This window comes from Anabrus simplex, chromosome 1 (genome assembly GCF_040414725.1).
Source record: "Anabrus simplex isolate iqAnaSimp1 chromosome 1, ASM4041472v1, whole genome shotgun sequence".
NCBI lineage: Eukaryota > Metazoa > Arthropoda > Insecta > Orthoptera > Tettigoniidae > Anabrus > Anabrus simplex.
Window position 1 is genome coordinate 237118709 of NC_090265.1, and position 21261 is coordinate 237139969.

General features: G+C 39.9%; 1 protein-coding gene across 6 annotated transcripts in view; it reads right to left on the reverse strand.

Moving 5' to 3' along the window:
- The window catches only part of unk (RING finger protein unk), a 337167-nt gene that overhangs the window by 202158 nt on the left and 113748 nt on the right, over positions 1–21261 (reverse strand). The window lies entirely within an intron of this gene.

The following is a 21261-nucleotide window of genomic DNA, read 5'->3' on the forward strand; positions in this document are numbered from 1 at the left end:
GACACAGGACACAAGACATAGGACTGTAACTGCGTCCTAGAGAGAATTTCGAGAGGCAACAGGACATGCTCCGCTTCAGCTGGAATGTGCCTGAACCGAGCGTGCTGTGCCAAGGCCGCACTAGATAGATTGTTGGCCTTGGCTGTCTGCCTGTCGATACCGGCTGTGTGCCGCCCTGTGTTGGAGTGTCAACATTTTTTCATCCAGTTATATCTTTAATTCCAAAGCGATGACCCGTGTTTTTCTTAGGCTTAAAAATGTCCTTAAAGTCCAAATTAATTTTTAACATCAATCCCCGAGAAAGTGTTGAGGGAAATTTTCGAGATATTGAAGAAAGTAAATGGAAGTTGAGAGGGAAGGAATTCGAAGTGCAGAGAGCATAAGGCACATTGGGACCGAAGCAGCTAAAGCAGTGCAGCGCAGAGCAGATTTTTGTAATCCACACAAATCATTGCACCATCGCAAGTTGACAGACAGGGCAGGACAGAGCAGAGCAGGTCGGTTCTGCACCTACTTCCGCCTACCACGCGCAGTCTTCGAAATAACAGTTTCCTGCGCACGTGTCACGCAGTTAGTTAAGAAATGGAGGAGAAAATTACCACAGCCATTCAGTCTCACCATGTTTTGTAGGTACTATGTGAATCATGTGGACTGCAATGCAGTATGTATGTATGTATGTATGTATGTATGTATGTATGTATGTATGTATGTATGTATGTATGTATGTATGTTCGTGAGAAAATGGCTGAACAGAATTTAATGAAAATCGGTATGTAAATTCGGAGAATAAGGCACTACAGTCCAGGCTATAAATCATTTTATTCACGCTGCGTAACAAGGTAGTTTAGAGAAAGGCCTAAAATGTAATCCACCGAACAAGTGGCCGTGCGGTTAGGGTCGCGCCTTTGTGAGCTTGCATTCGGGAGATAGTGGGTTCGAATCCCACTGTCGGCAACCATGAAGATGGTTTTCCGTGGTTTCCTATTTTCACACTAGGCAAATGCTGGGGCTGTACCTTAATTAAGGCCACGCCCGCTACCTTCCCAATCTTCCACCCTTCTTCCGTCGCCAAAAACCTTCGATATGTTAGTGCGACGTTAAACAAACAGCAAACAAAAGAATGTAATCCTCATATATCTATGAAACAATCCGTGACCCAAGTTCTCGCAACATATATAATTTAAGACAAAGATCTAATGCTGATTATGGAGAGCATCATCGCCGACTCCGTCGCCGTCATCCATCATCACATTTATGTCAAGAGATAAATACAGAAAATCATTTATCATGTCTTGTCAAATATAAATGCAAACGCGTTCACAACAGATTGTCAATGTTGATTGATTTTAGTATCTTGTGTTTTGTGACAACTAGATGAAAATCTAGCAGTACATTTGTAAATACATATTTTTCCCTCACCCCCCACCGTGATCCTATTAATGAATTTACCATGCAAGTTGGTCGTGCAGTTAGGATCGCCTTGCTATGAGCTTGCATTCAGGAGATAGGGGTTTCGAATCCCACTGTCGGCAACCGTGAAGATAGTTTTCCGTGGTTTCCCATTTCCACACCAGGCTAATGCTGGGGGGGCTGTACCTTAATTAAGGCCTCGGTCGCTTCCTTCCCATTCCTAGCCCTTTCCTATTTCATCGTTGCCATAAGACCTATCTGTGTCAGTGCGACGTAAAAAATATAAAAAATAATCATGAATTAAATTCTTTGTTTAGTCCATATGAACGCCGAACATCGGTAACATAGAAATATTGTTCAGTCTTGTAAACTGGCGAAGGTGGTTGTTTTTATTGCGATTGTCTTAAGCTGAATAACCGCGTTGCCATCAGCACAAGGGAAATTGTGTTGACTAACAAAATGAGAAAAATCGCGAATGCTTGAAGAAAAAGAAAAAAAGAGCCTCTTTATACTGGATGCCCCAGTATCACAGAGTCTAAAGAAAACATGTTATTTCTGAAAACCGACGAGACCCTGCGTGGCAATGTGCGCTCACGTCCACTTCGCAATTTCGTAAGCTTCGCGCTGTTCGGCTCTGCTCTTCCCTGCTCTGCGGCCAACTGCTTCTCAATGTGCACCCGGCCTAACAGCACGAAAGTACAACAATGTATTCATCCAGTTATATTTTTAATTCCAAAGCGACGACCCATATTTTTCTTGGGCTTAAAAGTTTCCTTAAAGTCCAAATTAATGTTTAACGTCAATCCCCGAGAAAGTGTTGAGGGAAATTTTCGAGATATTAATTACTCACTAATTACTCACAATGCAAGCCAATACGTTCAACTGGTGAAAATATTCTTGAATTGGTTATTTTTAAACACCTGCACTGCCATTGTAACCGTGTTATGTGTATTTTAAATTGACCGGAAAAATCTTAACCTAAAAGCAGCCTTTAACGTGATTATTGGGCGCGAATTTCAGTGTTCCGACTGTTCGTTCACGTTCCCTGCAGCTTTATGCTGGACCATGGCCGTACAGGCACACTCCCAGTTCCCACTGGCGCGGAGCATGTAATGTTGCCTCTCGAAGTTCTCTCTACACTGCGCAGTTACAGTCCCGCGTCCCGTGCGCTCGCTGCACAGTTCAGCTAGTAGGCGAAGGGCAGTGCATAGTGGCGCTTCTGATGGGACAGCGAGTCAGTGTCTCCGGCTCGCTTGAGAATGTTTCGGAACAATTGACACTCGGTGTTTTGGAACAGCAGAACATAACTGTGCACCGGCACCTTGTGCCGAAACAGGGACATAGTGCCCAACCCTACTGGATATGAGGGACCTGGATATGAGGGCTGGTTCCAGATCCACTCAGCCTAATTGATTACCTTTAATTGAGGAGCTATTTAATGGTGAGATGGCGACCCCGGTCTAGAGGGCCATGAATTATGGTCGAGAGGATTCGTCACACTGACCATGCGCCACCTCGTAAACTGCAGACTTTCGGGCTGAACAGCGGTCGCTTGGTAGGCGAAGACCCATTGCGGCTCATTGGGAGATATTTTAAGATTGTATTATAATTATACATATTACATTTTTGTGACATTTAGGTAAATTGTTGATGGTTTCCATTCATTGCTGGATTTTGAGTTTTCCTATGGCGTATGTGTCCCCCCCCGGTCCCTCCAAAAACGGAGACTCACGGTTACACTGTATCTGATCCCGATCACCTTCAGAATCTCAAATAGCTCGATCTAATCAACATTACTAAATGCCTTTTCTAGATCTACAAAAGCCATGTATGAGGACTTGTCCTTCTTAATTCGGTCCTCTAAGATCAAATGTAAAAGTCACGATTGCTTCAGGTGTTCCTACATTTCATCATTATCATTTTACAGTACCAGATCCTCAAGTACTGTTGGTGAGCCTCTTAATGACGTCCTCCAGTGTCCTTCCCCAACTTGCAATGTCCATCCAGTGGGCTCTTGATCGTCCCACCATCCGTTTTCCCGCTGCATGACTCACCAAGTTCACATAAGCTGTCCTTGTTGGCTCTATCCTCATTACATGACCGGACCATCTTAATCTGGACAAGTTGACCCGACCTAACGATGATATCTCTCAATCCCAGCTTTCATTCTAACCATGTCATTCCTTAGCTGGTCCGGTTCTGTTTTTTGAAATGTATACCTCAGGAACTTCATCTCAGATGCCTGCAACCTTGACAAGTCGTCCTTAGTGAGAGTCCAGGTTTCCATAGCATAGGTTAAGATCGGTATTAAATACTCAATGAACATCACCAACTTTGATTCTATTGCTACTTTGGGATCCCAGAGGAGTGGTTGTACTTCCTGGTAAAAGTAAGATGTCTTCTGCACTTTATCACCTACCTCGTGGCTAATGTGTCTTGAGGTAATACATTGCCGAGATATGTAAAGGTTTCCATACTTTCCATTGGATGGTTACCTAGCCAAATTGATCTTCTCCCAACTGAGTTTCAACCTCTCTTTCAATTCTTCTGTAAATAACAGATGTTAAAATTTGGCAGACTTTACATCGCACCAACACACATAGGTCTTATGGCAACAATAGGATACAAAAGGGCTGGGAGTTGGAAGGAACCGGCCATGGGCTTAATTAAGGTACAGCCCGAGAATTTGCCTGGTGTGAAAATGGGAAACCATGGAAAACCATTTTCAGGTCTGCCGACAGTGGGGTTCGAACCCACTATCTCTCAAATATAGGGTCACAGCTGTGCGCCCCTAACCGTACGGAGAAATTTGCTCGGTGAGATACGGTACTAAACTAATGGTGCGGTAGTTTTGATACTAGTCAGCACTTGCTTTCTTGGGAACAGGTATAACAATATTCTGCCCAAAAACGGATGACACTTCTCCTGTATCATACATCTTACACACTAAATGGAATAATTTCACCATGCTGGCTTCTCTTAAGGCAGTCAGTAATTCTGTGGGTATAACATCAATTCCAGGTGCATTGTTCCTGTTTAGGTCTCTCAATGCTCTGTCGAAATCTGACTTCAAAATTAAGTCTCCCATTTCATCAGCATCAACAGCCTCTCCTTGTTCCAGAACCATATCATCTACTTCTTTACCTTGACACAACTACTGGATATGTTCCTGCCATCTTTCTGACTTGATGAAGATGATAATTGTGACAGTAGTACAGCCTCTCCCTAAACTCAGCCAAACATCTGTTGGTAGAGAAATCTCACAACCGGACTATGACCACTTAATTATCTGGTATATCACAAAATGCTGCTACTGTTGTATTTTCTAAGTTGAGTATTGTTTCTATATCAGGTAGCCCAGGATGGGTTGTTTCTAAGTCGCCATGCTGTCATTTTCAACCAATCAGATCACTGCATTATGATGTCATTACCAACCAATCAGTCCACTGACTAATTACATAATTCACCGAGCTCGATAGCTGCAGTCGCTTAAGTGCGGCCAGCATCCAGTATTCAGGAGATAGTAGGTTCGAACCCCACTGTCGGCAGCCCTGAGGATGGTTTTCCGTGGTTTCCCATTTTCACACCAGGCAAATGTTGGGGCTGTTCCTTAATTAAGGCCATGGCCGCTTCCTTCCCACCCCCAGCCATTTCCTGTCCCATCGTCGCCATAAGACCTATCTGCGTCAGTGTGACGTTAAGTAACTAGAAAAAAAAAATTACACCATTTTCTAAATCCACATCCAGCCCATCCCTTCATACAGAGCTGAACTTCGTGAGTGCAACATAGAGCAGTCTCCTCCTGAGGACAATGGATGCGGCTGGTGCTAGCAACAATCACCTAAATACAAACTTTTCTACATATGGCAAAATGAAGATAACAGTGTTTCCATCTAGCACGCTGTGACTATTCCAATTTTAAAGTAGTGTTCTAAGTAAGTAATATGTAGGTTTTCTAGTCTGTCTACGGACATGGTTTAAACCCCTCATGGGAACTTGGTAAATGGAAGGACGTATGAGTGTGTACCCTTGTTTCCCCTTATTCACTTTGCTTTCTGGTGACAGTTTTCTAACTCTAACTTTCTATCCTGAGTTTTGGTCTTCAACTTTTCCCGTCTTAGTCACCAAATAGTATGGCTTATCCTCTTAAGTCACCGGACCTTCAGTTAAATTAGGTTTTATTGACAAGTCGTGCCACAGGATCTCTTGAGAGCTTCAGCATCCCCTTCATTTTGTTCTTGGCCTTTGTATTAACCTTTCTTTTTTCATTTCTTGGCTGTTTAGTATGAGCTTTGGGTCCTGTGTTTCTGGACCTTTCGATCCAATATTTATGCGTGACTTCCCCTGTGGAATAAGGGTAGCAAGTGTAAAGCTGTTTAAGTTTTTAGGTGCAGAAAAGGTGTTCTGCTAAATGTATTTAGAGGTACCTAAATGAACTTTTGGGCCAATGGGCCGTGGAAATTGCAGTTCAGGGTTTGATACCCTTCTCACACATAACTACTGAGAGTTTGACTTCCTCTTGGTAACATTGTTCTGGAAGCTCCAGCTTCTTTCTCTTTTGAAGTAAAATTCAATATTCCCTCTGCTGAGGAACTCCCACTGTAAAGTCTAAAGCCTCATTATTTGTCTTCAGCTACCAAAAATGAGAAGACCTATTAGATAAAGACTTAAATTCTTGTGTGCAAAAAATATGGGAGTTTCACCTTCCTGAGGTGGTGATGGTGGTGTTTGAAAAGATTATCCAGCAAAGAAAAGATTTTTCAATAAATGTACCTTTCAAAATTTAATGCCTTGTACATGCTTTCTCCAGCTATGTATCCCTCACGTTTCTTTCCCCCTGTGACCCACAGAAATCATGTAGTGATAATAATAATAATAATAATAATAATAATAATAATAATAATAATAATACATTCATTCATCTTCGCTAATCAGCCAACTAGGGACCACGATAAGCCTCACTTTACATTCTGGTATTTGTTCATTTTTCGCTTGATCCACATCGTCTTCATGACCTCACTGTGTTTAGAACAACATTCTTCTGTCCATTTCGCACCAGTTGCCCGTTTTTTGTCCCGGAAAGTCCCAAAAGTCTTGATGACTTGTATGCCCAGTTTTTTTAAGATCTTTCATGACAATAACATATTGTGCACCTTCTGCTTGTATGCCCAGTTTTTTAAGATCTTTCTTGACATCAACGTACCATGGCATAGCCATTTTTGGTTTTGAGTAAAATATACTGAAGATACGTTTCATCCATCGAGAGTCGATCATCCGTCATATCTGACCGTAGAAGTGAACGATGAACTTTACGCACTGTGTCCGTGATCTTCTCTATCTTAGACTATACTTATTGCCTGGATTTTCTAATGTAGATGCCATTTTTATAGTTTGAGTCAAGTATGGTGTGCAGGATCTTTCTTTCTTTACTCTCTAAATCCGCAAGCAAACATTTCTCGGACAGGATACATTTTGAAGACAGTGTTGTAGTGATGAATTTTTGTGTTCAGAGAAAAACACTTCTTGTTGTATATGTTGCGGGTGGTTTGGAAAGCGACTTCCATTTTCTTGATTCTTGCTGCTATGGCTTCTTTGTCAAGTCCATTTTGCTGGATCCATTTCCCAAGGATTTAATTTTATTAACACTGTTTATCATTCCATATTTGATGTTTAGTTGTGCTGTATCATCTTTGATGTTCGACATTACTTCTATCTTTTGAAAGGAAATTTGTAAACCTGTTAGTTCTGCAATTTCCTTTTTCTGTTGCACTTTCGAAATTTTCTGTCATCAGGGCTATATCATCAGATAACGCTACGCACAAGCGAGGCATGAGAGGTTGATGAGAACACTCATGGCACCAATAAATTCACTCTGTCCTTTTTAGCTGTTTCGGTGATTTATGGATCTGCTAAAAGGCAATAGACAATTGTGATGTTTACTTAAAGCATTAGTTTTCATTTTACTCAACAGATTGATCCACCCGTCCAAAAAAATATTTTTATTTTACTTTGACAAATGAAATCTACTGGCCATGAATATATTATGTCAGTTCAAAGTTTGAAGTTATCATTGCAGGGATCTGCTTTTGCTTGGCTTATAAATACATTAATTTGGTCCTGTTATCAGTTTGGTTCAGAGTTTATTTTATTTTGTTGCTGGTTGTATGCTTGCCATATTTCCCGAATCATAATTATACATTTTTTTATCATTCACTTCCTATGTGTGCTCACATCAGCCTTTTTTTCTGAACGGCTGGGATGGACTTCAAGGCTAAAAGATTCTCACAAGGGAACATCGGCAATGATTAAGTCGCCGATCGCGATGAAACTTGGAAAACACATTGAGGTACACGTAAAAAAGATGTCAGCATCAATTTTGTGCCAACATTTACTAGGGCATTAATTAAGAGGCCTAAAAGTTGTGACATTTCCAAGTTCCACATGATCAGCGATGAATACCTGCTGGCCAATGCTAAGCCGGCACACTGCCTGCCTGGAGACACACCTCTGCACCACCTCCAATCCCCACTCCAACTGGTTCGCCTCCACCCACACATTTCCCTTCTCCCCATGCTTGCCGCCTGCTTAGCTGTTGAACGGGACCGGCGCTATACTTTGCTTCTTTTTGTACTATAATTATTGAAATCCTTTAAATAACGTTCCGTCCGCATCCGACCTATGCTTAAATTATTATTTACGGTACTTCTAAAACGCCTTAAAGCTGTTGGTAGTGTCCTTTACAGTGGACATACATATGGAGTAATTAAATAAAATCACCCACCTTTAAACGTTAAATATCTTTTTATTTACAGGAATTACATGCCCGGGTAGAAGATCTCAATGAATGTAATGAGATTCCGTACCTCAGGATATCAAAACCTGGTTACAGGTCCAGATCATCTTTGTTTGTTCCCTTCCCCCACCCCAAATATTGTGTACGCTATCAGTTGAGTCATAACGAAACTAAATCGAGGACGACAACAACAACAATTACAAACTCCGAGTTTGAAACTACTGGTATTTTCCGTATTGCGTACTCTGGTATAAGGAATATAGGTAGAATGTTTTTATTTGTGTTTGTACTGAATGATTTATTTATGTTTTGCAGTGACAGACACAACACATTTCAACTGCAGCAATGGTTGTCGAATATAAATTAATTTAATACATAGGCAACTCTGATATGAGTATGACATGGAATGTGTAAAGTTTGACGTAATAAGAAAATTAAATCTTAAAAAATGTGCATTTATATATGCAGTAAGATAAACAGTAATCACAGGCAGACCTGTAGTCTTACTTTACCGGTACTTTTGCGTTATAGCTGGCGATGGTCTATATACTCAACAACTACCGATATTAAAGTATCACACTATAGTCTTCTGGATACAATGGCAGTTACATACGCAAAAATTTAAATGGCTATTGTACAAAATGGTACAACAACAAACAAGTACAAGACAACACAATAAATGACTCCGTATACATTACATCGGGCAAACTCTCTGTCAATAACTGATAGTAAACAAAAACAATCTTTGGTCCATTCGAAACATTAAAAAAATAGTGGAAAGAAAACTGAAGCAAAACACAATTAACAACAGGCACCATACTTTTATCTCAGCATGTATGCATTACAATAGTGGTGTTCCTCGGGTGTTCAAATTGTCCAGGATGATCATCAAGGTATCCACTGTGGTACCACGAGCACTTCCACATGTTTTTGAATTGAGCAGATGTCAGCTGGCCCCATGATATAGGAGTAGCATGCCTGCCTCTTACCCAGAGGCATCTGCTTCGACTCCCGGCCAGGTCGGGGATTTTTGTTTGGACCTGAGGGCTGACTCGAGGTCCACTCAACCTACGTGATTACAATTGAGGAGCTATCTGACGGTGAGATAGCGGCTCCGGTTTAGAAAGCCAAGAATAACAGCCAAGAGTATTCATTGTGCTGACCACATGACACCTCGTAATCTGTTCCTCGAGTTTCTATGGATAATAACTTACCCCACAATAATACAGTAAAACCTCGTTAATTCTAAGTCGTTGGGACTCAAAAATCGGACTTCGAATTACGTGATTTCGAATTAACCGCCAATTCGCAATTTCGAAGTACCAACCCTTGCCGCATTACAAAATATTCTATGGCCTGTTCCTGCATGCAGTTAACCTTGATTCACAGTTTATACCCTTCAAATGCCATGAAAAAAGAACTATTCCCAAAATGTATCCAAGAAGGTGCATTTACAGTATTCAAGTAATTCACTCGGATATCTCACTGGCAAACATAACCTCACGAAAAAAAGAAAAGAAAAAAAAGCACGATTCAAAGACGAGGAGAAATCTATACTGGCTCCCATGTGCAAGTGCTTTATTAATTGGATTACTATACGTTATGCATTTTAGATGCCTTGTATTTACAAAGGAAGTACCCGATGCCCTTAAAACCGAACTTTTCTATGACTCTAGCCTTGTACGATTTCCCGCCAACTTCTTTCGTACTTCAGAAATGTAAACACTTGCCGCGTCACAAAGTATTCTAAGACCCATACATGCAATCACCTCGATTCACAGTTTAAACCTTTCAAATGCCATGGGAAAAAAAACTATTTCCGAAATGTATCCAACAAGGTGCATTTACAATGTTCAAATAATGCACTTGGATAAATCACTGACAAACATAACCTCACGCAACGAAAGGAAAAAAAAAAATCACACAATCAAAGACGAGGATAAATTATGCCGGTCCCCCTGTGCAAATGCAGTATTTTTTGGATTTCTGTACTGTTCGCATTTTTATATGCTTTGTACTGGCATGGAAAGTGCCCGACGCCCTTGAAACGTTGTGGTTTATCGAACTTTCCTATGACGAGGGGATAAAGTTTCTCGCTTCCATCCCATGTGCATTGCAACGTACTACTATGGCAAATTTAAAACCATAAGACCGTTTGGGCTTGCATTAAAATAAAGCAATGCAGTTTCACCGGCAATGACAATATTGTTCGGTGCCTACGCTTTTTCGTCAACTGTCGGCATCGCCAGTGTTCGCGGATTCTGTTTTTCCACACACTGCCTGTTGAGTGATATTACGGCGTTCCTTAAAAGGTTGAATACAAAAGAATTCCGATTTAATTCAATTTAGCAATCATGAAGCGCACTGTAGACCCACCGAAGTGAGTGTAAGTACGGAAAGCTACCCTTCCACGTTCCGGAACGCGCGTTCTATTATGACAAGAAGCGGATAAATTTCGAGTAGAAATTACTCTGTAACATACCGTACTATTGTTTTAAAATGTAAAGGCAAATTCGAATTAAAAGTCTGAATTTCGGTAATGGGGCCGACATTGTACTTCGAATTACGAATTATCCGTATTTCGAATTAAACAATTTAAATAACATGCAAAACTGTATCTCATGTTTCCAGGAACGAGAGCTTCTTCGAATTAGGCGGGATTTTGAATTAACCGATTTCGAATTATCGAGGTTCTACTGTAATCAGATAAAATTAATCACATCACCGTGTAGCCCTATCCTTTATCTACGTTCCTGCAAAGTTTCACGTAGATCCGACATGAGACGACGAAGTTATGGAATGAGATGTGAAGGCATGGATCGGAAATAAATACAGTACTGCTTCGCTTAGCAGATCAGTGTGTGACCAGTGTGTGTATGTGCATGCATGGCAGTGCAGTTCGTGAGGTCGGTTCGCGAGGACCGCCATATTAGCGTGAAGCGGCCGTCATACTTCGAGTCTGTGGACTTTAACTCAATCGCGACGAGTATGAACTTGTACGAGTTCCTTTAAACTGTGAGTGATAAACTTCTGCTCCAACGGGGCTTGATATAAATTGTGCTTCATCTGAACATCAGCAAGTGACTGTTTATTCTACACGAGTGTCTAAGACTTGTGAATATTTTTCAAGTGCTCGTAATTTAAAGTTTAATGTTGTAGACAGGATTTGGAACAGTTTGCTCCTTACAAAGTACTGAATACTTCAAGTTAACGAGACTGTGCTTTAATTCAGAATTACTCAAATTGCAACCATGACGTCGCTAATTTACCATTTCATGAACTGTGTAAATATTTGTAGGTAATGAACTGTAGGCTGTGTATGTGAACTGTACATTTCAATTCTACTAAGAACTGTACATTTCAATTCTACGAACATTCAGCTGTGCATTTCGATTCTATGAACAGTCGAACCGAGGACTGTTAATACATGATTAATTTCGTTTTATTTTTATTTCATGTCATTACCAATGCATGAAAAAGTCTGAATTCACGAGTGAAACATCCTTATTTCCAATCCAATTGATTACATTGAATGGTGCTTCAAACTAAGAACCAAGTCGTGTGGCATAACTTCACATTATGCCCAAGTGCCACAAACTTTAAGCGACTATTTTGAAATTCGACGAGTTTCAAGTGGATTTTCATTTTATGAGTGTTAAACTTATATGCTCATTCGAAAGCAGTTTTTGCATTAACTTGCCCCAAGGCTTAACAGTGTTCATTCACGTGGTCTATCTCAACGCCCTTCATCAGCACCGTATGGATCTTCTAGACGTTGAATGGATCTTCTAGAACTTCCATTGAGGGAGGAATGGTGGTCCACTGGTATGGAAAGGAGAGGAGCTGTCGGAATCAAAGGACATCGCCAACCCTACGGCGAGGAACACATTCTACTGTATCTTCTGTACAGGGGTGTCATGATTTTGAACTTATTAATAAACTCAGAATTTTTTTAAAAGATTTTCTCTAAACAAACCCTCTCCCTCTGTATGCACTTCAACAGATTGGTACACCCCCTGCGTTTCTCGTGCTCACCGAAGTACCACATTTACTGTTATGGAGGAGAGGGTGGAGAAATTGGCGCCGCAGTCATGTTAGGCCCGATTTGGAGTGCAGTAGAACTAGAAATTAGTGCCCCAGCCATATTAGAACTTAATTATGAGTGCAGTAGAAATGAAATTGACACTTGGCCATTCTAGGCTCAATTCTGAAGTACAAGTAACAAATTTAGAAGTGCAGTGATAGACAAAGTAGCACTCAAATCGTGTGACTTAGCAACTTAATCCAGATACATTTACAGTGCTTTGTATGGAATAGCTATTAACATTCCAGTGAACTTTCTAACAAGATTTAACTTTTCTATTATAAGAAGTGCTATCAATGATGTGGGATAATTTTTTTTGTGTGTGTTAAATGTCTTGGAGATTTTTTCTTTTTGAGAATGTTTGAATGACTTTGAACATGAACTTTTAACCATTGGACAATAATGGTGATATCTGAATTCTTTTCAAGTGATTTATGATTTTCTTGTTGCTTGGTTTAAATACATTACCATCTTTACATTACTACTTTAGTATCTCGTATTAATGAGATTAACACTCGTATTAATGAGGCCAATGCCGCAACTGCAGCCAACTTAGAAAGTCGTATCACACAAGTAACTAAAATGATTAATACCAAGTTTACCGAAGTTAATGCTAATTTGGAAAATAGGCTTACTAAAGCTGGTTCTGAGATTGAAAAACGATTCTCAGAAACTAATGCGAAGATTAATTCTAAGTTTACGGAAATAAACGAACGCCTCACCCATGACTTAGAAACAGTAAAACAGGACCTTAAACTACAAATAGTTGAAGACTTAAAAGCTTCGTTTCCTACCTCACATCAATTGATTAAGGAAGTTGAAAGCTTGAAGGCAGAATTTAAAGAATCTCATGGTCAGTTATCACAGGCACAAGCAAAAATAGCCTCTATTCAGGATAACATCCATGAATCTTTTAAGACTAACTTCCAGAAAATAAGTAATGAGGTTAATTTACTTAAAACGAAGCAGGAGGAAACAGATAAGCATGTAAAAACCCAATTACACAACGAGGTAGCGCACATACTCAAATCATTCGCATAGGCCGCGACGTAAATGAAGTGAAGCAGGACCTCGAAAAGGAAGTCCAGATCCATCTGTGGACAAGTTAAGACTATCAAGGTTGAATTGCAAGGAAAAATAGAGACCATTGATAATAGGATATCTCAGGTGGAGAAGGAGGTGTCTACACACCAATGTCAAGGGTCTAGCGGAGATACTTCTAGCATATCCACAGTTTTAAAATTATCAGATGATAAACCTGCAAAATTTTCCGGAAAGGAAGAGTACACAGCGAAAGAATTCCTTCTCAACATTGAAGAGTACTTTCAAGAGAATAAAGTACGATCCAATCATCAATTGAGGATAGCTTCTAGATTATTGGAAGGGAAAGCATTAAATTGGTACACAGCATTTAACATTAAAACCTATGATGAGTTCAAGGAGGCCTTGTTGAAGAGGTTTTGGAATTCAGAAATCATTTGATTAAGCTACAGTTGTACTCCAGAAGATATAACACAGCAATTAATTCCTCGCAATATTCTGACTTTCTCATTTCTCAATTAAAGAAGATGCAATTCTTTGATCCTCCTTTGCCAGAACAGGAGTTAATACAGGTAGTAACTTTACAGTTCCCAGCACACGTACAAGAAATTCTTGTGGCAGCCAATGTTCAAGACCTAGAACAACTTGATGATTTATTAAGGAAACTTGACACTGCCCATACACAAAATCCGCCCAGGGTTACTAAGACGAAAGAGGTTGCAACCGACCATGTCAAAGTTAACAACCCGCCGAGATCGAATCCCGAACCCCGTGAGGAAGTAGAACCACGGAGAGATTCGTTATCTCATTTCCGGCGATTTAGGAGACGTCCATACGGGCAAAGTACGCCTTACAGACGTAATCAAACTTGGAAGAAACCTATCGAGTCGCTTGCTCGAGATGGAGATTCGCCGAGAGCCGAGATCGAAAGAAGATGGAGAGACACTCGCGAATATATCCAGAACCGAAAGCGAGATGAAGGATTACCTGGCGCTACCTCTTTAGAATATCAAGAGCACGCCAGAAGACAGAATACGATGCCTGCAATAAACCCTGAATTGACAGGCGCAATAAAAAAAAACTTTGACAACACCACAATAAGATTGCCTGAAAACCGGAGTAGAGGGGAAATGATTTGTGTCACTAACATTAATTACTGGTACCTGGATGACTCAGATCTCTTGTATGAAAATCCCACTCCTACAACACCAAATGTCCAACGAAGTCTTCCAGTTATTAATATTACTTTGGATACCCTTTACGTAACTGCCTTAATCGATTCTGGAGCTCAGGCTTCATTAATTTCTGAGAGGTTAATTGAGATGTTGAAGGGGAAGAAGACATGTTATTGATACCAGTCGCACAGATCAAATTAAAGGGATAGTACCGGACAGGCATATCAAATGTAAATTACAAGCTTTCAGTTACATTTGACATTGAAGGTGTCCAGTTTGAGCATATATTCCTAGTCATTTCGCCAATGAAATTCAGCGTCATCCTAGGGTAAGATTTCCTAGCCAAGTATGGGGGAATCATTGATTATCCTGCCAACGTCATACGATTTTTTACCATCGACTCTGTAGAGTTGCAGCTGGTAGACTGTAATAGTTTGAAGTGCCAAGGTCTGGGTACCCCATTCATAGAAGTCGAAGGCAAGATGAGTGATGCTCTGCCTGTCAATGAAATAGATTACGAAGAGAGTAGACCCGGTCAAGAGGGACCCGTCGAGGGCCAGGAAGTGCCTATTATTGAAGATGTGTTCGATGAACGTCGTGATAACTTCAAATTTCTCACCAGTGCGGATGAAAGCCCAGAGTTCGATTTCCGCGTGGCAGAGGACATCGACAAATATTTGAGAAATTTCCTGAGGTTTTTGATGACAAACCCGGCGTTATTAGAGATTTTTAATACCAGTTGAATGTTAAGGACACCTCTCCTTATAAAAAACGGCCCTATCCAGTTCCTGAGAAGTACCGAGAGGAAGCCAGGACTGTGATCAAAGAGATGGAACACAACGGTTTCATTTCTAAATGTGTCACTCCGTATCTAAACGCCCTGGCCATTGTTAGAAAACCGAACGGCAGTCTACGTTTGTGTTTAGATGCACGCATGCTCAATGATAGACTTGTATTGGAACATGATCACCCACCTTCACTCAGAGATGTCATCCGGAAATTTAGAGGCATGAAGCTCTTCTCTACTATGAACATGACGTCATCTTATTTCCACATCTTATTGACAGAGGATAGCAGGAAATTTACAGACTTTATTTTTGAGAACATTACATATTCATTCAATCGTCTCCCTTTCGGGATCAAGAATTCAGGGGCAGTTCTCATCAGGGCACTTGAGAATCAATTATCCGATGAGATTAGAGAAATCGCAACGATTTATGTTGATGATGTCCTGATAGCTTCAGAATCCTTAGAGCAACACATTGAAGACATCAATAAGGTCCTCAGCGAACTCAAAACCAAAAATTTTAAGATAAATGCCCTAAAAGCCAGTTTTTTAAGACAGAGGTACTGTTTTTGGGTCACCTCACTAGTGGAGACGAGATCAGGCCTAATCCGGCCTAGATTCAGAGCATTTTGGATTTCCCGAAAACCACAAAAATTAAACATGTGAGACAATTCCTGGGACTGTGTCAGTTCTTTGCACAGCATTGCTCAGATTACACCAAGACAGTGGCACCCTTGCAGCTGCTGTTCAAGAAAAATAACAGGTGGAAATGGTCAAAGGAATGCGAGGAGGCTATTTCTGAAACAAAGAAAATGCTTCAGGGACGCGTACAGTTAGTATATCCTTACTTTGAATGGCCGTTTTGCCTTGAGTGCGACACCAGCTCCGTGGGCATCGGCGCAGCGCTGTACCACATCGATCCTGAGAAGCCTGATGTCCGCATCTTCATTTCATTCATGAGCAGGAAGTTGAGACCACATGAGAGATCTTATACTATCACGGAACTTGAGGCTCTTGCTATTGTATATTCCTTGTTGTACTGGGGGAAGATTATATATGGGTATCCCGTGACCATCTACACGGATCACAAAGCCCTCACATTTATCATGTCTTCTGATCTAACTAGTGAGAGAGTAACCCGGTGGGCGCTCTTGATTCAGCAGTTCAACATAACTGTCATCCACAGACCAGGAAAGAAGGTCTTAGCTGACGCTTTAAGCCGCAATCCGGTTGATGTTGTCACTAGTCATCACATAGAAGTCATGAGCAACGAAGATGAAGAATTTCTTAGGAAATTACAGTATTTACCTCAAGCACAGGGGAGAGATAGGAAGTCCCGAGAATTGATACGATTTTTTAAGGGTTTGATTCCTGCAAATGACAATGACTATTTTCACATCTCACAGTTGGCCCAATCTTTTTGCTTTCATGATGGATTGTTATACAAGTATCTTGATCATGCCAAAACCAAACGCCGAATTTATGCGCCTCCGCGCTTAAGGTCCAACATTATCTGGGACTGTCATTCAATATCCGGACATGCCGGCACGGATAAAGTAATGATGATCATAAAGGAAAAGTTCACATGGGAGTACATGAGACGTGATATTAGAAACATTCTCCGAACTTGTGATGTCTGCCAAGGGACTAAGCCTAATAATAGATTATTAAGGGAGTTTCCAAAGCCACTTCTTCCCGAAAGACCCGGTGAAATACTGGCTTTAGACCTATATGGGCCGCTCCCCAAGGCGAACCGCGGCAACAGGCACATTGTGGTGGCAGCAGATGTCTTCTCTAAGTATACGATGCTACTGCCCATACAGAAGGCTAATGCCAGAAATATCCTCCAAAGTATCAAGAAAAGCATTATTCCAGAAATGGGGAAACCGGAGTTCCTACTCACCGATCATGGACCCCAATTTACATCTATGCAGTTCCAAACGGCACTTGAAGAACTCTGTATAAGACACATTATGAATTCTATTCGACACCCAGAGGCTAATCCCGCTGAGAGAATCATGCGCGAGATTGCAAGGTTTTGCCGTTTGTATTGCAGAACTCAACAGTGGAAAGGATCGAAGTCTCACCCGTGATGCAGCAATGTGTTAATTCAACCATTCATGAGTCTACTCAGGACATCCCCATAATTGTACATAGGGATGTCGTGCCTGGCAGGCCATGGGACCAAGTACTACCCTCACCTCAAGATCCAGCAATCACTCATCAGACTCGCGTGGACGCAACAAGGGAGAAACTCAGACATGCTGCTAGGATTAGGGAGAACCGATACCGAAACCGCGCGTTTCGACAACCACTTAGGGTCAATGATTATTTTTTGATAAGAAAACCAGGTGTTTCGCACCCCGAACTTCGCATTTATGCGAAGTATTGCCCACAGGTTCTCGAAAACGGGGCATAATAATTAGACAAAATTAATAAGCTGGATGGAAGCATCGAGGGCATTTAGAATACAGCCAACCTAAAGAAATATTTCAGGAGAGAACATCATTAAAAGAAAATCCTATCGAATTTTCTTTTCCCCAGCAGGAGGGGGAGATGTACCAGTAACGGTGGTACAAAACTAAGTCCCCGTAATGGAAATTTAAAAACTTATGCGTTACGCTCCAGACCGGCAGCGAAAGACTGACTGAACAGCGAGCAACAGCTGTGTGCGTGTGACGTAGAACGAGTGACGTCACAGCCTGTCTCACCGCAACACAGAGAGCCTAGACTAGTGTGGAATGATCCTCGAGTTTCTATGGATAATAACTTACCCCACAATAATAATTAGATAAAATTAATCACATCATCGTGTAGCCCAATCCTTTATCTACGTTCCTGCAAAGTTTCACGTAGATCCGACATGACATGTAATAAATATCATTTTTGGTCCGTATTGATGATATTTGATTGAAATAATAACATTAAGTTATTTATTAGACCACCTAATCAATACAAAATCGTCTTGGATGATTTACATAAATTTGTTAGCTAATAGTGGTACATGTTTCGCCTTCCTTGAAGGCATCATCAGCCATAGTCTTAACTTTAAATTAAAAATAAGCGTCTAAATAACATGTAGCAATGAAATGAATTTTAAAATCTTGAAGAGATTTGAAGTAAAATAACATTAAAAATAACAATGATGGTTTGAAAATACAATGTGATGAGATATAATAGTGGAAGCATTAACAAAATTAACATTAGAAGGCTGCTAAAATAAGTACAATGGATAAAACAACAGATTGTTATACAACAAGTAGTAAGATTGCATAAAAGTAAAGTTGATAGTCTGGCAGTTATAATTAGACGATGGCGAAAAATCGTATATAATCAAAGTAAAGAAGAGAGAATAAAAGTCAAAGTTAGTCAAGAGATCCGAAGTTAATCATGATCTTGAAGATAAAAGACGAAAGTCAGATGCATATGGTGAAGTTGTAGAAAACGTTGAGGATATGAAGTTGGTGAATAGAAGTTGAAGAACAGTTTCAAATAGGATCATTATGGACCATCTCAAAATTTGAAGTGATGTTCAAATGTTGTAAATTGTGAGTTTGTAGATATTCTAGTTGAAAAAGCATATAAAAGTGGAATCATTTGACGGTGACAAAGATAGCTTGTAACATTATGAGTTAGGAGTATTTGCAACAGTAGACTTCTGCTTACAGCAGAAACTGTTCTTCAACTTCTATTCACCAACTTCATATCCTCAACGTGTTCTACAACTTCACCATATGCATCTGACTTTCGTCTTTTATCTTCAAGATCATGATTAACTTCGGATCTCTTGACTAACTTTGACTTTTATTCTCTCTTCTTTACTTTGATTATATACGATTTTTCGCCATCGTCTAATTATAACCGCCAGACTATCAACTTTACTTTTATGCAATCTTACTACTTGTTGTATAACAATCTGTTGTTTTATCCATTGTACTTATTTTAGCAGCCTTCTAATGTTAATTTTGTTAATGCTTCCACTATTATATCTCATCACATTGTATTTTCAAACCATCATTGTTATTTTTAATGTTATTTTACTTCAAATCTCTTCAAGAATTTAAAATTCATTTCATTACTACGTTATTTAGACGCTTATTTTTAATTTAAGGTTAAGACTATGGCTGATGATGCCTTCAAGGAAGGCGAAACATGTACCACTATTAGCTAACAAATTTATGTAAATCATCCAAGACGATTTTGTATTGATTAGGTGGTCTAATAAATAACTTAATGTTATTATTTCGATCCGACATGAGACGACGAAGTTATGGAATGTGATGTGAAGGCACGGATCGGAAATAAATACAGTAATGTTTCGCTTAGCAGATCAGTGTGTGATCAGTGTGTGTATGTGCATGCATGGCAGTGCAGTTCGTGCGGTCGGTTCGCGAGGACCGCCATATTAGCGTGAAGCGGCCGTCATACTTCGAGTCTGTGGACTTTAACTCAATCGCGACGAGTATGAACTTGTACGAGTTCCTTTAAACTGTGAGTGATAAACTTCTGCTCCAACGGGGCTTGATATAAATTGTGCTTCATCTGAACATCAGCAAGTGACTGTTTATTCTACACGAGTGTCTAAGACTTGTGAATATTTTTCAAGTGCTCGTAATTTAAAGTTTAATGTTGTAGACAGGATTTGGAACAGTTTGCTCCTTACAAAGTACTGAATACTTCAAGTTAACGAGACTGTGCTTTAATTCAGAATTACTCAAATTGCAACCATGACGTCGCTAATTTACCATTTCATGAACTGTCTAAATATTTGTAGGTAATGAACTGTAGGCTGTGTATGTGAACTGTGCATTTCAATTCTACTAAGAACTGTACATTTCAATTCTACGAACATTCAGCTGTGCGTTTCGATTCTATGAACAGTCGAACCGAGGACTGTTAATACATGATTAATTTCGTTTTATTTTTATTTCATGTCATTACCAATGCGTGAAAAAGTCTGAATTCACGAGTGAAACATCCTTATTTTTTCCAATCCAATTGATTACATTGAATGGTGCTTCAAACTAAGAACTAAGTCGTGTGGCATAACTTCACATTATGCCAAGTGCCACAAACTTTAAGTGACTATTTTGAAATTCGACGATGAGTTTCGAGTGGATTTTCATTTTATGAGTGTTAAACTTATATGCTCATTCGAAAGCAGTTTTTGCATTAACTTGCCCCAAGGCTTAAAGGTGTTCATTCACTTGGTCTATCTCAACGCTCTTCATCGGCACCGTATGGATCTTCTAGATGTCGATTGGATCTTCTAGAACTTCCATCGAGGGAGGAATGGTGGTCCACTGGTATGGAAAGGAGCTGTCAGAATCAAAGGACATCGCCAACCCTAGGGCGAGGAACACTTTCTACTGTATCTTCTGTACAGAGGTGACATGATTTTGAACTTATTAATAAACTCAAAATTTTTTTAAAAAGATTTTCTCTAAACAAACCCTCTCCCTCTGTATGCACTTCAACAGATTGGTACATGCCCTGCGTTTCTCGTGCTCACCAAAGTATCACATTTACTGCTACAATATAATAGTCAAAATGTTAGCCAAACTATTGTCCAATATTTCTGCAATTGAAAACCAACTTCTATTTAGCAAAATTCACTATTATTATTTTTTTTATGTTACTTATAACAATACACACAAGGCATATTTATCTCTGAAATCTTCTCAGTTATATTTATATGTATTAAAGTGTTCACATGTTGATTTTTTAAATATTTTGGTTTCAAAATTACAAAAATTAGCTTGAGCTCATTCAAGCACATTCCTCTTAGATAGATTGAGTGCAAGAAAGTTAAATGAAAATGACCAAGACCTTCAAAATTTTCTGCAACAGATGGAACACAGTTTGGAAACCTACGGGTTGCAAATTAATAAAAAGAACAATTCTGGTATAAGAGAGAGAATAGGAAAGACGAACAAAGATTGTATTATGAAATCAATCCCTGGTTTGGCAC